Source organism: Canis lupus, chromosome 22 (genome assembly GCF_011100685.1).
Source record: "Canis lupus familiaris isolate Mischka breed German Shepherd chromosome 22, alternate assembly UU_Cfam_GSD_1.0, whole genome shotgun sequence".
Taxonomy (NCBI): domain Eukaryota; kingdom Metazoa; phylum Chordata; class Mammalia; order Carnivora; family Canidae; genus Canis; species Canis lupus.
In genome coordinates this window covers 48034087-48050832 of record NC_049243.1, presented here as the reverse complement: position 1 = coordinate 48050832, position 16746 = coordinate 48034087, and the positions used below count along the sequence as shown (strand labels likewise).

General features: G+C 39.1%; 1 long non-coding RNA gene across 1 annotated transcript in view; it reads left to right on the top strand.

The window, feature by feature from the left end:
- Positions 1–8631: 8631 nt before the first annotated feature.
- Positions 8632–16746, top strand: part of LOC119865219 — a 56559-nt gene continuing 48444 nt past the window's right edge. The window contains exon 1 of the long non-coding RNA XR_005376510.1: positions 8632–8933. This is a non-coding gene — a long non-coding RNA (uncharacterized LOC119865219). The remainder of the gene's footprint in view (positions 8934–16746) is intronic.

Here is a 16746-nt window from a genome sequence, read left to right as displayed (position 1 = left end):
TATGTGGGGAATTTTGATACACTGCAGAAACCAAAGGGAAAGAAAAATTAATCAGAGAGAAGCCAGGATATCTTCAAAGGAATAATATATAGCACACTTCTCAATGGCAATAATGGAAGCCAGAAACACAGAGGAATAAATCAAAGTTAACTTTAACACACAGCTAAGTTCTACCTGAACCATGGTAAAATAAAAATAATCTAGACTATCAAAAACTGGAAGGGCATACCATTATTTCAGTGGTATTTTACATAATGTACTTCTGGAAGAACTATGAAGCAAGAATGCAAAATGACACAATGAGAGACCACTTCATATCCATGAAGATGATTGCAAACAAGATAAATAATAGCCAATGTTGGTGAAGCTGTGGAGAAATTGGAACTCTCATATGCTGCTAGTGGGGATATAACGTGGTGTGGCCATGTTGGCAAGTCTGGCAGTTCCTCAAAAGATTAAATGTAAAGTTGCTATAAGACCCAGGCAGTTTTACTCCTCTACCTAAGAAAACTGAAAAAATATCTCCACAGAGAAACTCATACATGAAACTTCATAGCAACATTATTTTTAATAGCCAAAATATGGAAACAACTCAATGCCCATTAACTGATGAATGGGTAAATAAAATGTGGTCTATCTGTACAATGGAATATTATTTGAGAGTATAAAGGAATGAGGTACTGATGCATATTACAGCATAGATGGACCTTGAAAACATGTGGAGTGAAGCTAGTCACATGTTGCTATTGGGGATCTTTTCTGGTTCCATATAAATTTTAGGATTATTCGTTCCAACTCTGTTAGATAAGTTGATGGTATTTTGATAGGGATTGCATTGAATGTATAGATTCCTCTAGATGACATAGACACTTTAACAGTATTTGTTCTTCCAATCCATGAGCATGGAACTCTTTTCCACAATAGTCAAACTATGGAAAAAGTCCAGATGTTTGTCCATCAACAGATGAATGGATAAAGAAGAATAGTATACACACACACAGACACACACAGACACACACACACACACACACACACTGAAATACTACTCAGCCATCAAAAAAAAGAAATCTTGCCATTTGCAATGATGTGGATGGAACTAGAGGATATTATGCTAAGTGAAATAAGTCAATCAGAGAAAGACAATATCATATGATTTCACTCACATGTGGAATTTAAGAAACAAAACAGAGGATTTTGAGAGGAAAGAGAGGAAAAAATAAAACAAGACAAAATCAGAGAAGGAGACAAGCCATAAGAGGCTCTTAATCATAGGAAACAAACTGAGAGTTGCTGGAAGGGAGGGGGTGGAGGGACAGGGTAACTGGGTGATGGACATTAAGGAGGGCACGAGATGTAATGAGCACTGGGTGTTATAGAAGACTGATGAATCACTGACCTCTACCTCTGAAACCAACAAGACATTATATGTTAATTAATTGAATTTAAATAAAAAATAAAGTAATAAAAATAAATAAAAATAAAAAGTTTTCATCATTGTCTTTGTTATCATTTGATGGATAATTGGGGTCTAGAGTCTGTGCTGAAGGGGTGATGTTATTATCTCATTTAATCCTCACAACAAACCCATCATCCCCATTTCACAAGTGAGGAAACACGCTCAGAGGGGAGCTTACTTCCCTGAGTATACAAAGTTGGTGAGTGCAGGATCTCAGCTTTGAATCTAGGGAACGGAGTCCAAAGTCTCAGGCCTTCGCCACTGACTGAGACAAATCATAAATGCCTAGGTATAAACCAAACAAGGTATGTGAGGCCTAAATGAAGACAAGTACGAGACGTTACTGAAAGAAAAGAAATCTAAGCGTGGATGAAATCCTAACACTCCCGGCTGGATGGGCGAGGGGATGCTCATGACTGCGAAGACGTCATTTCTCTGTAATTGATCTTTTTTTTGTTTTTTTTTGATTTTGATAGTATATTCATGGTTTTATTAATGTGTAATTGATCTTTAAATTCAATGCAATCCCAATCAGTACCACCAAAGTTTATTTGTTTATTTTTTTATTTTTATTTTTTATTTTATTTTTTTATTTTTTATTTTTTTTTACCAAAGTTTATTTAAAGAGAATTTGTTACGCTGATTCTAAAGTTCATTTGAAAGAAAAATTCAAAAGCCATAAAAAAAAGATTTACAGGGGTGGCTACTGAAGAATAAAGATTCCTGTGTGGCCCTAAACACCATGCACAGAATAATAATAATAATAAAAAAAAGATAGCGTGGGGAAAGCTATTTGCCATACACAAGACAGGCAAAGAGTTATATCCTTAATAAACTGAATGCCTACACACTGATATGGAAAAGACAAACAACCTGATAGATTAGATAAAGCTACGAACAGCCAATTCACAGAAAAGGAGATATAAACAGTCAATAAAATATGAAAAGATGCTCAACTCCCTAGTAGTCAGGTAAATGGAAATCAAATGATGGAGATTTCAATTTCTGCCTATCAGATTGGCAAACATTTAGAAGATTTATAGCATCTAGTACTAGCAAAGGCGGGGGATGTGGACAAGCTCTTCATTGCTGACAGAGGTTTAAGTTGTTACAAGCGTTTTGGAAAGTAATCTAATGATGTCTGTTAACATTTAACATTTAGCAGCTTTTGACCCAGAAATTCCATCTTTGGGAGAATCTAGTCTACAGAAATCAAACCTCCAATAAGTCCCAGTATATTATCTGTATGTAATGGAGAAATAATAATCTGGAAATAATCTAAATGGTTGAATGAATCGTTCATTCATACTATTGACAATTGCATAGCTGTTAAAAAAAAGATTGCATTATATCTGTAGGGAAATCCAAAATATTATTTTTAAATGAAATAATCTATTGAGGAATGATTGCAGTAGTTTTGTTAAGGCAAAATCCTATAACCTATATACCATGCTTTTATGTACCTTTAAATATACTTACTTATCTGTATGCATAAACATAAAGTTGTGGGAGGGTACTTATGGAACTGTTAATATTGTTTATCTCAGGATGGTAGGATTAAAGCATGGAGAGGAAGATTGTTAATTATCTTTACATAGCTCCATTGTTCTTTTTTCTTTTTTTTTTTAAGATTTCATTTATTTATCCATGAGAGACACACACAGAGAGAAGCAGAGACACAAGCAGAGGGAGAAGCAGGCTCCCTGCAGGGAGCCTGATGCGGGACTCGATCCCAGGACCCCGGGAGCATGACCTGAGCCAAAGGCAGACGTTCAACCACTGAGCCACCCAGATTCCCTTCGCTCCATTCTTCTTGACTTGTTACAAGCATGCATTCTTTTTGTACATAAGGAATTCTATAAAATAAATGAAAGAATAAAACCTCGCTATTTTCTCAAAATTTTCTGTGCTTCTAAAATGTATTTGATCCCATTTTTATTCTTTATTCCCTATTTATCCCCCATGTTCTTTGCAATTGTGATATTCAGCATGGCTGACTTGCCAATCATGGTGGTCTTTAAGATGGGAACCCCCGGAGTTGGTGAGGGATCAACACACATACCAGACCGTAATACATACTAGACTTCAAATGTATTGTATAAAAGCACCCTATATTCCTCTAATAAATAGGTTAGTCATTTTTGGACATTAAGCCTCAAATAAGCCTTGGAATTAATGTCACTCTCTCCAACCAGTGATTAACCAAATTCCAGATGAATCCCTAATGTGGTCCTTTGTTCATGATGTCAGAGTTACTAATCCTTTTTAGTCAGGGAAACATTTATTATGTGTTGCAAATATGGATATTACCAGCCCATCAATGGACTATTTGGTTAAGACCTAAAAGGAGGAAATCCTTTGTCTCTTAAGATGATCAAGTAGAGAACCACTTGTGCATGGTGGGTGGGCTAGTTGGAAAAGAAACCAGGGAGATACTCAGTAAGCATTGCTCTGGAGCATGCTGGCTGGCATCTTCCTAACATTTTCTTCTCCTTTGGAAAATTTTTGTCTGGCTCAGAACCCTTGGAATTAATGATAAGTGCTCAGCTGAAGTTTCGTTTTTGCTGAGATTTTTTTTCCTCCCCATTGTGTATGATCACGGGCAATGCCTGAGCTGTGTGAGTATCAGTTGTTTCAGGAATATTTGTAGCATTGCTAAGAGTCTTGGAGAGAGTGTGCATTTCCTCGGTCAACTCTTTAAACCGTTAAAGGATTTTAAAAATTGAGGTAAAATGATCAGGAAGTAAAATTTGCCATCTTAGCTCCTTCTAAGTATATGGGTTGGTAGTGTGAAGTATATCCATATTGTTGTACAACCAACCTCCAGAACTTTTCCATCTTGCCAAATTGAAATCCTAGGTGCATTAAGCAGGAACTCCCCATTCCCCCTCCCCCAGTCCCTGTCAACCACCACTCTACTGTCTAGTTTCCATGAGTTTCACTTCTCAGGTACTTCCTACAAATGGACTCATACAGCATGTGTCCTGCGTCTGGCTTATTTCACAGCATGTCATGTCCTCAAGTTTCATCCAAGTCATAGCAAGCATCAGAATTTTCCTTCCTTTTGAAGGCTGAATAATATTTCATTGTATGTCCAGGAAGAATTCGAACATCCAAAGGCTTCATTAGATATGAAATTTAGAAATCCATCGTTTTAACCCTAAAAGTGCTTATACTCTTCCTTTCTTTTATTTTCTTCCTCCCTTCCCTTCTCCTCCTTCTCTTTCTCACTTATTGAGATTGCCTACTGTATAGCTGATGGCTAAAACACATGATTGACTGAGATGGCTCACTGCCCTACTACCTCTCAGAGTTGGGGAGACATGTAATCCAAGGCAGAATGGGTCATTTGAGTAATATGTTAAAGTAACAAAGCAAGACACATTACCTAAATTGACCCTCCTTTAGGGTTTATTTCTAAAAATTCCTCAGGGCTCTTTTCTACAAAACTCTTCCTCTAGCTCATTGAAGATCAAAGTGGACTAGGAACCTGGCATTTGGTAATTTAGGATTGATTTTGGGCTTATTGTCTTAGACTGTAAATTCTGCCTCCTACAGAAAGCAGACCCTGTTCCATGGATTTTAAATAATATTTGTGGATTTCATTTTTTTTTTGTCATTTGAAAAGCATAAAGGGGAGAGACTACCGAGGCTCTGGCTAATAACATTCTAGTCTAACATTGGCAGAGATTTTCATATTCAGCAAAGATAGCAAATCCATGGTGTCACAAGACTTGCCTCTCAAGGTCAGAATGTTTAGTGAAAACTTGGGTCAAAACCTTCTCCTTTGCATTGGTGCAGGCTTGGAACTCATTTTACCTTTATTGGGCTCTTTGCTTCGTTCTTGTAGGTCCTATTAGGCTGTGTCCCTCAGGCTCTACTTCTGAGCTGATGAATGAGCAAATTTGACCCGGAAATGGATAACAGGACAGCAAGGTGGGGACCAGCTTCTGTCACATTGTGCATTTTATTTTCTATCAATAGCTATGTTATGGTGTGCAGGCTCTTGGGTTTCCTGAGGAATGGGCCATTTTGTAAACAAAACGCTGTCATTTTAAGCCATTAGAATGCATTATATGAGGCATAATGGCCAAAGGAGAGCGATCAGAGGGTTGGATGAGACACAGTGAAATCATGGGCTCTCTGGCTGCCTTGGGATTTGACTGCCATAATGAACTCAGCCTTTCTATTACCCATTGTATTAAAAAAAAAAATCTCCAGAGCAAGAGCATATATGTACTTTCCTTCTCAAAGCAGAGATGCATTTAGCATTTCTGGCTCCCGTTTTCCATTTCAGTGGAATCTAGTTGTTTTTGGAGTTAAATATTCTGCTCTCAGATAGTATTTTTAAATGCCCCCCCCCCCCCCCGCCACCCATCTTTGTAAGAAAACCTTAGCTCCTTAACTTGTAAGGTGAACAGGTTTAATGGCTGAAGAAACTGGTCTCTCATGTTTTGGATTTAAGTCTGAGTACAGTGTAATTCTTTTTTTGTCAGTAGGGTAGATGGTTCTGGGCGATATCAACCCTAATACCGAATTCTGAGTGTTGGTCTCGTTTCAAGAGGAAGAAGACGCCCAGATAGGATCAGACATTCGCGGATTTCACTAGGGGACATCCAGTGTGAGAGAAAATGGAAAGAATGTTGGGAAAGGCTGGAGAGCATTGGCCTGCCATGTAAATTGGACCCCAGTGAAAAAAAGAGGGAAGGAAGATTGTGTGGAAGCATCAGACACACCCTGCAGTTTAAGGAGGGTTTATCATGACTTTAGAGAATCTTTGGGCCAAAATCAGAGGTCAGAGGGGTCCCACATCTCCCAGGATCCTGGCTGCCTAAGCATCCTCGCTGGCTCATTCCTTGGCGGGTAGCCTGATCTTCAAATTCTTTTTTTTTTTAATTTTTATTTTTATTTATTTATGATAGTCAGAGAGAGAGAGAGAGAGAGAGAGAGAGGCAGAGACACAGGCAGAGGGAGAAGCAGGCTCCATGCACCAGGAGCCTAATGTGGGATTTGATCCCGGGTCTCCAGGATCGCGCCCTGGGCCAAAGGCAGGCGCTAAACCGCTGCGCCACCCAGGGATCCCCTGATCTTCATTCTTAATTCAAGTAACGACACTAGCTTTTCCTTAAAAACTTACTTTTGTTTCAGTCTCCCTCTCTATCAGTATCTGCTACAATATTTGATAGATTGTGAACCTTGCAGCAGAGGATGGGGAAGGTCAGAACGTACAACTCCATGGTTTATATGGCAGCCAGAGAGGATATGAAAGCAGCATGTGGGCATGGGTGAAATCCACTTCTATGCCTGTCATTTCTCTCGCAGTTTCCCAGGGTTGCAGCAAGGGGAAGGAAAGTGGCATGTGTAGATTTGGAGAATGTTGGTAATTATGCCCATCACACAAGGAAGCAGGGAGCAGCCTTTGTGCAGTAAATAAACACAATCCAACATTCAATGAATCACGTTTTTGCAAAATCACATGTGTGTATGGAGGGGGTGAGGGGCAAGTTGTGTTTGAGGTTTTTGAAGCTTTTCTGTTCCCATTAGTCATTAGGTATCAGTCATCAGAAAAACCTGTTGCCTGAAAAACTTGGCATCTTTTTGAAATAGTGAATCTATGTGATGTGAATGGCATGTATAGAGGCACTCCGAGAAGGGAGAACCAGTCTATAGATTCTCCAATTGTCTTAGACTTCACTAGGGAAAAGCCAAGGCTATGCTTTTTAGACTCTGAGTTTGATCCCTGAGATCCAGCTAGTCATAGCCAGAAAGGGATGCTCCAGTAGCTTCCTGCTTCAGACATAATTTCAAAAGGCACCTCCTCTTTGTGGAGGTATCAGATGCCTACATCTTTGATGAACCTGGAAATATTTGCTGTCCTTAGTGGTCTAGGCAGTTTTTAATTTGGGAAAGTATTTCTTTCCCATCCCTGCTTCCACGATGTGACAGGCCTCTCAGGGCAGATGGTTGGAGCTGGTACCAAGCCTGCAGAGTGGGCCAGTGGGCTGAGCTCTGAGCTAAAACCCTTTTTTCAACCTGGACAAATACACCGTCCTTCCTAAATGGCATTATTGTAGTATTTTGGCTATTTGTTCTCATCACAGTGAAGACCTGAGTGAACAACATTTTCCAGCAGAACTGGCTTCTCAGAGAAGATATTTGCTGAGATCAGGTCGCAAAACAGCCATCATGTCATGGTCTCAAAATATTTCTGGGTTGTCAAGAGTTCATCCATGAGCCTGAGGTTCATGCCCAGTGGGAATTGAATCTCATAGGGAATGCCTTCTTTTTGGCAAGAAAACTATCTTACTATATAAATAAGTGTAACATAATGTTTGGCATATAATGAGCCCTCTATAAATGTTAAGTGAGTGAAGAACATAGACCGAAAGAAAACCAAAAAAATGGAAAACATTGGCAGAAATATCCTGCCTCTCAAGTTCATGCCCTGTTGGTGTTGGTTTTTATGGTGATATGTGTTGTTGGAAAATGCTGAGTTTATTTCACACAGGCTGACAATGGCCTTTTGTTGTTGTTGTTGTTTTATAACGAGAGCAGAAAGGAAGTACACAGGACATTCACAAATATTCACTGTGATATATTTTATATACATTTTTCCATTCAGTTCTCTAAAAACAAAGCCCCATGAGTAATTATTATTAATCTTGGTTCATACATTAATCAAGGAAGATTCAGAACACAAAATAGAATCCATTCTAGGAAGTTTCAAGAGAAAATCATTTAAGGGTATTAGGTGTTTGTAGAATTAGAAGGGTTAGGCAAATGGGTCTTTAAGAACAACCCCCCCCCAGGGCAGCCCAGATGGCTCAGTGGCTTATCGTGGACTTCGGGCCAGGGTGTGATCCTGGAGACCCAGGATCGAGTCCCACGACAGGCCTCCCTGCATGGAGCCTGCTTCTCTCTCTGCCTGTGTCTCTGCCTCTCTCTGTGTGTGTCTCTCATGAATAAATAAATAAAATCTTAAAAGAAAAAAAAGACTAGCTTCTCATATATATATATATATATATATATATATATATATATATATATATAAACAATCCCCGAAATAATGCAGAAGTGACCATCTAGGAAGCTACTTGCTTGGAGGCTGCCCCTGGAGCTTTGGAGCTCAAGGCCATATTACCATAGCAGCAATCCAAGGATCAAGAAGTAAAAGCAGGAAGTTGCCTTCTGTTTCTGCTCTCTACACCCAAAGAGCTGGTGACTGGCTACCAGAAGGCAGAGGGCATCCACTGTCTTCACCAATGATTCCACGTAATCCTCAAACACCTGGAGAATGGGCGCTGGAGAGCTACTGCCCTAAGCCTCACTTCCCACAACCTTGCTCGCTAGCATAAAAACAACCCACGTGGCAAGAAAATGGCTTCTGCTTTACTTTGGCCTTCTAGATCTGCAGGAGGACAGCTAAATGATGGGGCTGAACATTTGGAACTCTGCCTGCAAGAGCAACCGCTAGAAGGTAATTTTAGCCTTTCCAGCCTCTGTGTTATAGGAAGGCACATTGAGAGCCAAACCATCACAGATTGCTTAGGAGGAAATTAAATCTCAGGGGAGCTAAGTAAAATTTTTGCTCAAAGTGAAAAGAGAATTATGGTTAAATGCATGGGCACTGCAATCTGATGGACCAGGGCTCAAATCTCTGCTCCAGAGCTTACTAGCTGTTTGGTATTTGACAAGACCAAATTAACTTCTCTAAAAGTTTCTGAGTCCTAGTTTATAAAGTGGGTATAATACTATCTTCCTCATGAGGTTCAAGTGAGAATTAAATATGTTTGTAAAATGCTTACCACAATGTGTGAAGTCCTACAAGGGCTTAATAAGCTGTAGACATAATTAATGAGGTCTATAATAAATAATTGACCCAGGACACTTCCCCAGGTGCATAGTCTTTGCTGTATCTCCCAGGGTAATGAAGATGTGCTAGATCAGTAAATGTTTTGAGGGCAAAATAAGTATTTATAAGGTGAATGCCTTAAAAATATTTTTAATGTTACTATGCCTCTAATGTATCTTTCCATTATGATTGATTGTAACTATGAGGTGTCAAGTCAGGATTCCACCAGCCCACATCAAATTGGCCTGATTCTAAGCCCACTCTTAATTTATACATTGTAGTGTGTTGACTTGTATCCTCCTAAAAGATATACTCAAGTTCCAACCCTCAGGATCTGTGAATGTGACCGTATTGGGAAGTAGGGTCTTTATACAAGTAATCAAGTTATGACGAGTTTATACTGGAATAGAGTGGGCCCTAAATCTGATGACTGGGGTGTTTCTAAAGAAAGAAGAGGGAGATTCTTGTACATAGACACAACCAGAGGGAAGACAGAAGAGATCAAATGATGTGGCTACAAGCCAAGGCAAGGCAAGGATTGCTGGCAAGGACCAGAAGATAGGAAGAGACAAGGAAGGATTCTCCACGAGAGCCTCTGAAGGGAGTGTGCCCTTGATTTCAGAGTAGGCTCCAGAGCTGTGAGTCCACAAAGTTCTGTTGTTTTAAGCCTCCCAGTCTGTGGTCATCTGTGAAGGTAATCCTCCAAAACTAACACATCATCTGTGATGATAACCCTCTGAAACTAACGCATACGTGTACCTCATTGCATACTAAATAAATTCCCGATAAATCGTAGAGGATTATATTTCTCTAGGTCTTTGTAGCACTTTCAGGGCTATTTGACTTCCAGATTAATAGTTAATAGTGAATTGGTGGTGGCTCAAACAACTTGACATTCTCCTTTCCTCATGATCTCTCACATATCTGTCAAGAGCTCCGTAGACTATAAATAGACCATTAAACATAATTGAGGAACATAACTCTTGAAGTAATTCTGTGGTGAACTCTTTTTATAAATTGAGCACTCATTCAGTTTATGATTTGTAAATTAAGTCATAGAGTGGAAAGAGCAGTGGACAGAGGACCAGGAGGCATAGATAACCATAATCACAGACTCTTAGTTGAATACCCCACTGCATTCGAATACCATTCTAGGCATTTTTATATAACATATTTCATTTTATCCTTTGAGGTAGGAATCACAGAGCCATTCTACAAACTAAGATATAAACATTCAATGAGGCTGAGACTTTCCCAATCAAGATCACACAGCTGGTAGGTGGCAGAGGCAGCTCCTATATGCAGATTCTTGGATTCCATAGTTTTTATTTTACAGCATTTGAATTGGTGTTGGTTTATCTCTCTGGTTCCAACGTTACTTATCTGTAAGGTGAATGGGTTTGAGAAGCTTTTCTCAAACTTCCCTTCTGTGGACAGAGTTTTGAATGAAAACTCACTTTTTCTCCTGGGGCTATATGACTACTACCTTCGTAGGGATGTCTGAGGGATAAAGACCAGGGGGAGAACTAAAACAGATGATTGACCAATGAGCATTTCCAAGGACAGTGATGAAATGCTAGAGAGCTTGGAACCCAGGGCCAAGAATGAAAAGTTTAATTTGCTCAGTGCTTCTTGCCTATGCTTTCGTCTCTCTTCCTTTCTACTATTTTCCTATCATTCTCTTTCCCTGCATATATTAGCCTTACAAAGGCTATTCCATGGTTTGCCTTTCTTTCTATCACCTTTTCCTTCTTGATGTTTCGTTTATCTCTTTCCTTTTTACTCCGTTCTTACTTAGCCACTCAAAGTCTGACCTTATAGAGGTAAGTTTAGAAAGTTTGAAAAGTTTGGGTATGAAATGAACCTATGGATTGTGGCTTAACAGTGTACTGGCATGGAATAGCTTATTAAAAAGAAAATAATAACATCAGGGAAAAAATTAGAAAAAAATAATTTTTATCCTTATCCATTACTCACAACATGTATACATTAAGAAATATTCAAACAGTAATCCTGAAAACTATGTCAATATGTGTGAGCAGATGGGTTAATTTATGTATAATGTGATAATTTATAACTCAGTGACATTTTAGTGGCTGAGAAAATTTTTCTTTGATACATCTTTCCTAGAAGGAAACTCAAGTTATATATGATGCTACTATAACCTATCCTTCTTCAAACTAATGGTGGATTGATGTTGGGCTTTCACATTTACTAAGTAGGCAACACAGGATTTTCTATGTTGAATGTTCATAATTATAATCGATATTCGCTTATGTAAGGAGACCAAGAAAGTGTCTTTATAGTACATTCCTCATGTTGATACAACACACTTAGGCCATTGTTTTGATTGTATTACTACAGGAAGGAGGAAAATATGCTTTCAGACAAATTGGAGAGTTAATCTAGTACAAGGGCTATTTATGTTAATATCAATCAACAGGAGTAGAGCAATCAGACTATTGATTTCCAGTGCTGTCAACATTTGCTAATATACAATTATAAACCTGTAGACTCTGTTCTCTCTATAAAAGAATGCAAACGTCTTTAGAAGCTCCAGAGTGTTGAATGCTGGAGAATTATAATTAGAATTTTGCTCCCCCAGGAGTGAAAATACCATTCTCAGAAAGTACCATGGTTCAACTAATGCAGTGATACCCTGACTATTGATCATTACTAATCTGTTATATCATTAGTTATTCCCCTTAAATACTCTGTCTGTTCCAATTAAATTCCTTGCAAAGGCTGAACAGACAGTAGGTAATTGAAAATACCCTACTTGAAATCTCCCCTTAGAGAGAGGTCTGGCTCATTTGCCATACGCTCAGCTTCTACTGGCTGCACAAGTGTGCTCTTTATTCAAGTCCTTGAAACCACCTTGCAGCTGCTCTCTCTACCTTCACGGAATGGTGCAGTACGGTTTGTTAAAGCAGACAGCTGCATTGCCTGGGCCATTGTTAGGAAGTCCTGCCATTAGGTGAAGAGCATACCTTCACCTCATAGGTAATTGAACCTAAATAATCACACCCTTTGCCAATATTAAATGATTTAGGACTTTTTTTTAAAGTTGTTTAAGGTCAAGAGACCTATATGTTGCCCATTTAAAAGGATATTTTTCTTTTTATTTTTCTAAGTATCTTAATAAGTGCTTACTTAGCAATTTGCAATACACAGTGCAAATTATAATACAACATGTGCCAATTCCCTCATTTTGAAGGCACACGGGATTACTGTTGGCAGAGGTTATGGCATGTATAAATGATTACAAAACCATCTTGAACTCTTTATATAAAACCTCAGGAAGCCAAAATTTTTCTGCTCATCATAAATGAATTTAAGGGTAAAAAAATAATTTCAATTCTAGCTTCTTGGAAAAGCCCACATGTCAATAGTTAGTGCTTACTAATGGATTGTCAGCAGAGTGTCTCAGATGTACTATAGCAAGGATTGGAACTTTCTCTCCTATTTTTGGTTTCTATAGCCCCTAGCACAAGGTGGCTTATCATTAAATCTCTCACTGATTGTAAAGTGAGAGGGCATATCAATGGGAAGGAATGCTCTAATGGGTGGGATGTCTCAAGCACTTGAGATTAAAGACAAAATGGTAGTTATTTGAAGTGAGCACTTTTTTGCTAAGTAGCACTGATGCTTTACAGAAATATGAAGAGCAGCTAAGGGTGAGATAGAGGCACCAGAAAACCAGGTAGGAAAACCAGGGGATTTTCTTTTGGTTCCTTACAAAGAAGCTCTCATCTCCTCTAGCTGCAGGGTAAAAAAAAAAAAAAACACTAAGACCAAACCTAGACCTTAAGAATATGATGGCTATACTTCAAAGGCAGTCAAATGTCCAACTGGGGCAGGTCAGTTACACTAAGTTGAGAAAAACCTGGGACTTGGGCACAGAACATGGGAACATCTAGGAAGATACCTTTGAAGATTTTGACCTCTCAAGTCTTCTCCAACCTTCTGAGCCTGCAGATGTTGCTAATCTTCCCCATAAAAGTAAGCATCCTCACTCTCCATATCCACCTCCCCTGTGCTCAGGAATTAGTGTTGAGGATTCTTTCTCCCAAGGTGACATGTCCTCCTTCTTTTCCCAGGACTACCCTCCATATCTCCTCTTGGACACTAGGCCAATTAATGGTGTTAAGGAACAGCTTAGACTATCTGTTGATGTGCTGGGCTTGATAAAGGAGTAACCAGACCATACCCCAAAGGTGTGGCAAGACCTACTCAGCATATGCTGGCAGGAACCAGAGAGCATGTGGGGGATTGGATTCGGAGGGTACTGGATTAAAAGGACCAAAATATAAAACTGGGTAGGTAACTTTATTTACTTGGAGGTGCTCTCCTGAGATAAAGAATAGATGAGATCAACACTGGCAAGGACCTCAAGAAATGGCTCAAAATTGCTAGGATGGCTCCTAGAAGCATGGAAAAAGTTATAGCCCATCCCAAGTGAAGTTGAAATGCCAGAATTGTCAAAGTAGGCAGTGCCAAGATAGAATTGTCAAGGAAGAAAGGATTAAAAGGCTTAAGGAGGTGGATAATCAAGACTAGGTATTCTATTATGGTTAGATGGATGACCAGATAGTTATGTTCTACAAAAAACCTAGATGACACACCATTTACCAAAGTTACATGGGATGTGCTAATAAGAAGAGTATGAACATCGCTGAACATCCCATGGTGGCTATCTGCAGACCAGAGCTGAAAGTAAGAGAGGGTATAGTACAACTTGGTTTGACTATGGCAATGAGGATGATGGTACCCTCCAAAATAAAGGTCAGGTGTTGGCACCCCAATAAGCATGGTGCTTTGCATACTCCATCCCATTTTCTATTTTCAGAGAACCCAACCTGTAACTATAAACATCTAAGTTCTGTGCAAGTGAAATAGCAATAAAGAATAAATAAACACTAGACACATCATAATGGAATTTCAGAATATCAAAGAGAAAAAGAAAGCCTTAAAAGCCACCTAAGAAAAAAGGAGCTTACAAAAGAACAACAATTAGACTGGCAAATATCTCGTCAGTAACAATCAATGACAGCGACAATAGAATAGCATCTTCAAGCCTGACAGAAAGTGAATATCAAATGGGAACTCAATATCCAGTTAGTCTGTCATTCAAGCTGAGAACAAAATAAAGACATTTTGAGACAAGCAAAGACAGAGAAATTTTGCCACTCTTAAGATCTGTTGAATGAACTACAAAAAAATTTGCTTCAGCAAGAAGGAAATTGAACCCATGAAAGAAGTGGGATACAAGTTTAAACAGTCATTCATAAATTATTAAATAGTAATAAATCTAAATAAGGATAGACTATTCTGTCCTCCCAGCAATTTTAGTGCGCATTACCTATGTCTATTTTGCAATGTGTTACTTAGCATAGAGGGTCTATTTATAAAATTATTTCCTCTTTGTTATATAGTAGGCTTTTATAGAGCCCTAAATATATGCAAATACTCAATTTTAAAATGCTGTTATAGTATTGGACAAGTGTTAACAAAGATGTCTGGAGGAGCAGAAAACACTAAGAATGTTTAATATTTGAAGCCTGGGAGACTGGTTCGCACACGTTCACTTCCTAATATCTACATCCAAATCCAAAGACAGGCTTCCACAGCAGGTCTCAGGGAATTCTGGAATGCTTACAAAAAGTTGAAGGTGTGACTTTCAAATCTAGGAACTCTAAGGCGATACTGTATATATTGTATTGTGAGAGGGTGAAGTGTCCAATATTATCGAATACTCAGTATGAGTTATATACATTGACGTATGGTATTAGCTTTATTCTTCAACAGAACTCTATAAGGTAGGCATTATTATTACTTTTATCTTATTGATGAGGCCATAGATATTCAGAGGTTACTTTTTCAGAGTCTCAGCTAGAAAGGGGAGGTAATAAGATTTGTATCTAGTTCTCTGGGGCCTCAAATCCTGTGCTCTGTCACTAGATACATCTTCCAAGACAGATAAGAAGCAGAAAATAGGAATCCACCAACACTCCAGGCACAATATATATTCACAGAGGGACTTAAAGATATAGAATTTTTTTCTCATTTTTCAACCTGTTAATTTTCAGGCTCCTCTGCTCTCTCTTTTCTCTGCTCCACCTTATATTCTGGTATTTCCCTGGAGTTTTATTCTTGGTGTGCTTCTCACCTACTTGCTCAATTTCCCAAACCTCTGTGTTTAGCCTGAATGGTCAATGGCTTACTGGATGTCCCTCAGATGTGGTTTCTTTCCTTTGTTTACCCATCACCTATTTATTAAATGTTTATTGAAAACTACTATATTCCAGTCATTGTCTTAGGTAATGAATGTCAAATGGCACACAAGACATGGCACTGCCCGGGGTCGCCTGGATGGCTCAGCGGTTGAGCGTCTGCCCTTGGCTCAGGGCGTGATCCTGGAGTCTCAGGATGGAGTCCCACATCGGGCTCCCTGCATGGAGCCTGCTTCTCCCTCTGCTGTGTCTCTGCCTCTCTCTCTGTGTCTCTCATGAATGAATAAATAAAAATTTAAAAAACAAACAAACAAACATGGCACTGCCCTATTATCTGAATAGTTTAATACATCTGAACCCACACCCCTCTTATATCTCCATCACAGTAAATGTGTGGCCATTAAATACTGACAAGTCCTATGCCCTGCCCAAACCCTATATCCCTATTTTCAGTGCCTTCTCTCATGCCCTCTTTACCGGCCAACTGAATTTCTCTCATAGCCTCCTTAACGCTTTCACTACTTGCTTTCAACTTGGGTTCAATTCCATATGTACCAGTACATGTACGAGCATTTAACTCCTTGGCTTAGCCTCCCTGAATTGATTTTCTTTTGGTATAGGATAAGATCCATATTCCGTCACATGCCCCACAAAGCCCTATACAATGAGGTTCTTGCCTACCTCTGCAACCTTGCCCCTATCTCTCAGCCCCTGAAAACCCACTCCTGTACCCCTCAGCTCAATTCAGCGATGGCCATATCATGCTTCAGTGACCATCCTACTAGCGTGCCTTTGGTCTGGGATGATACTCCTGCTCTAGATCAATAAAACATACCAATCTTGAAATCTCAGCAAAATTATCACCCCTGTGTAAGCTTTCCTAAACTCTTTCAAGAGAATCAACCATTCTCCTTTTTGGACTCTTAAGATTATCTTACATATTTATATCATAAGTCCCTCAAAATAATAATCATAAGTCCCTCAAAACACATGTCCAAATTTCTTTCCTAAAACTCCAAACTCCTCATAGTCAGGAGTTATGTATTATTCTTTCTCACATCTCTAGGTCCTAGCACAGGGCTTGGTGCATCTCCTGTCTGTCCAACTCAATTAACACTCATTGAATAAATTGAAGGAATGACAATGTGGTTTGTAAAGTGTTAGCCACCATATCCACAATAGAACACAGGGCCCCACAGAAAGTA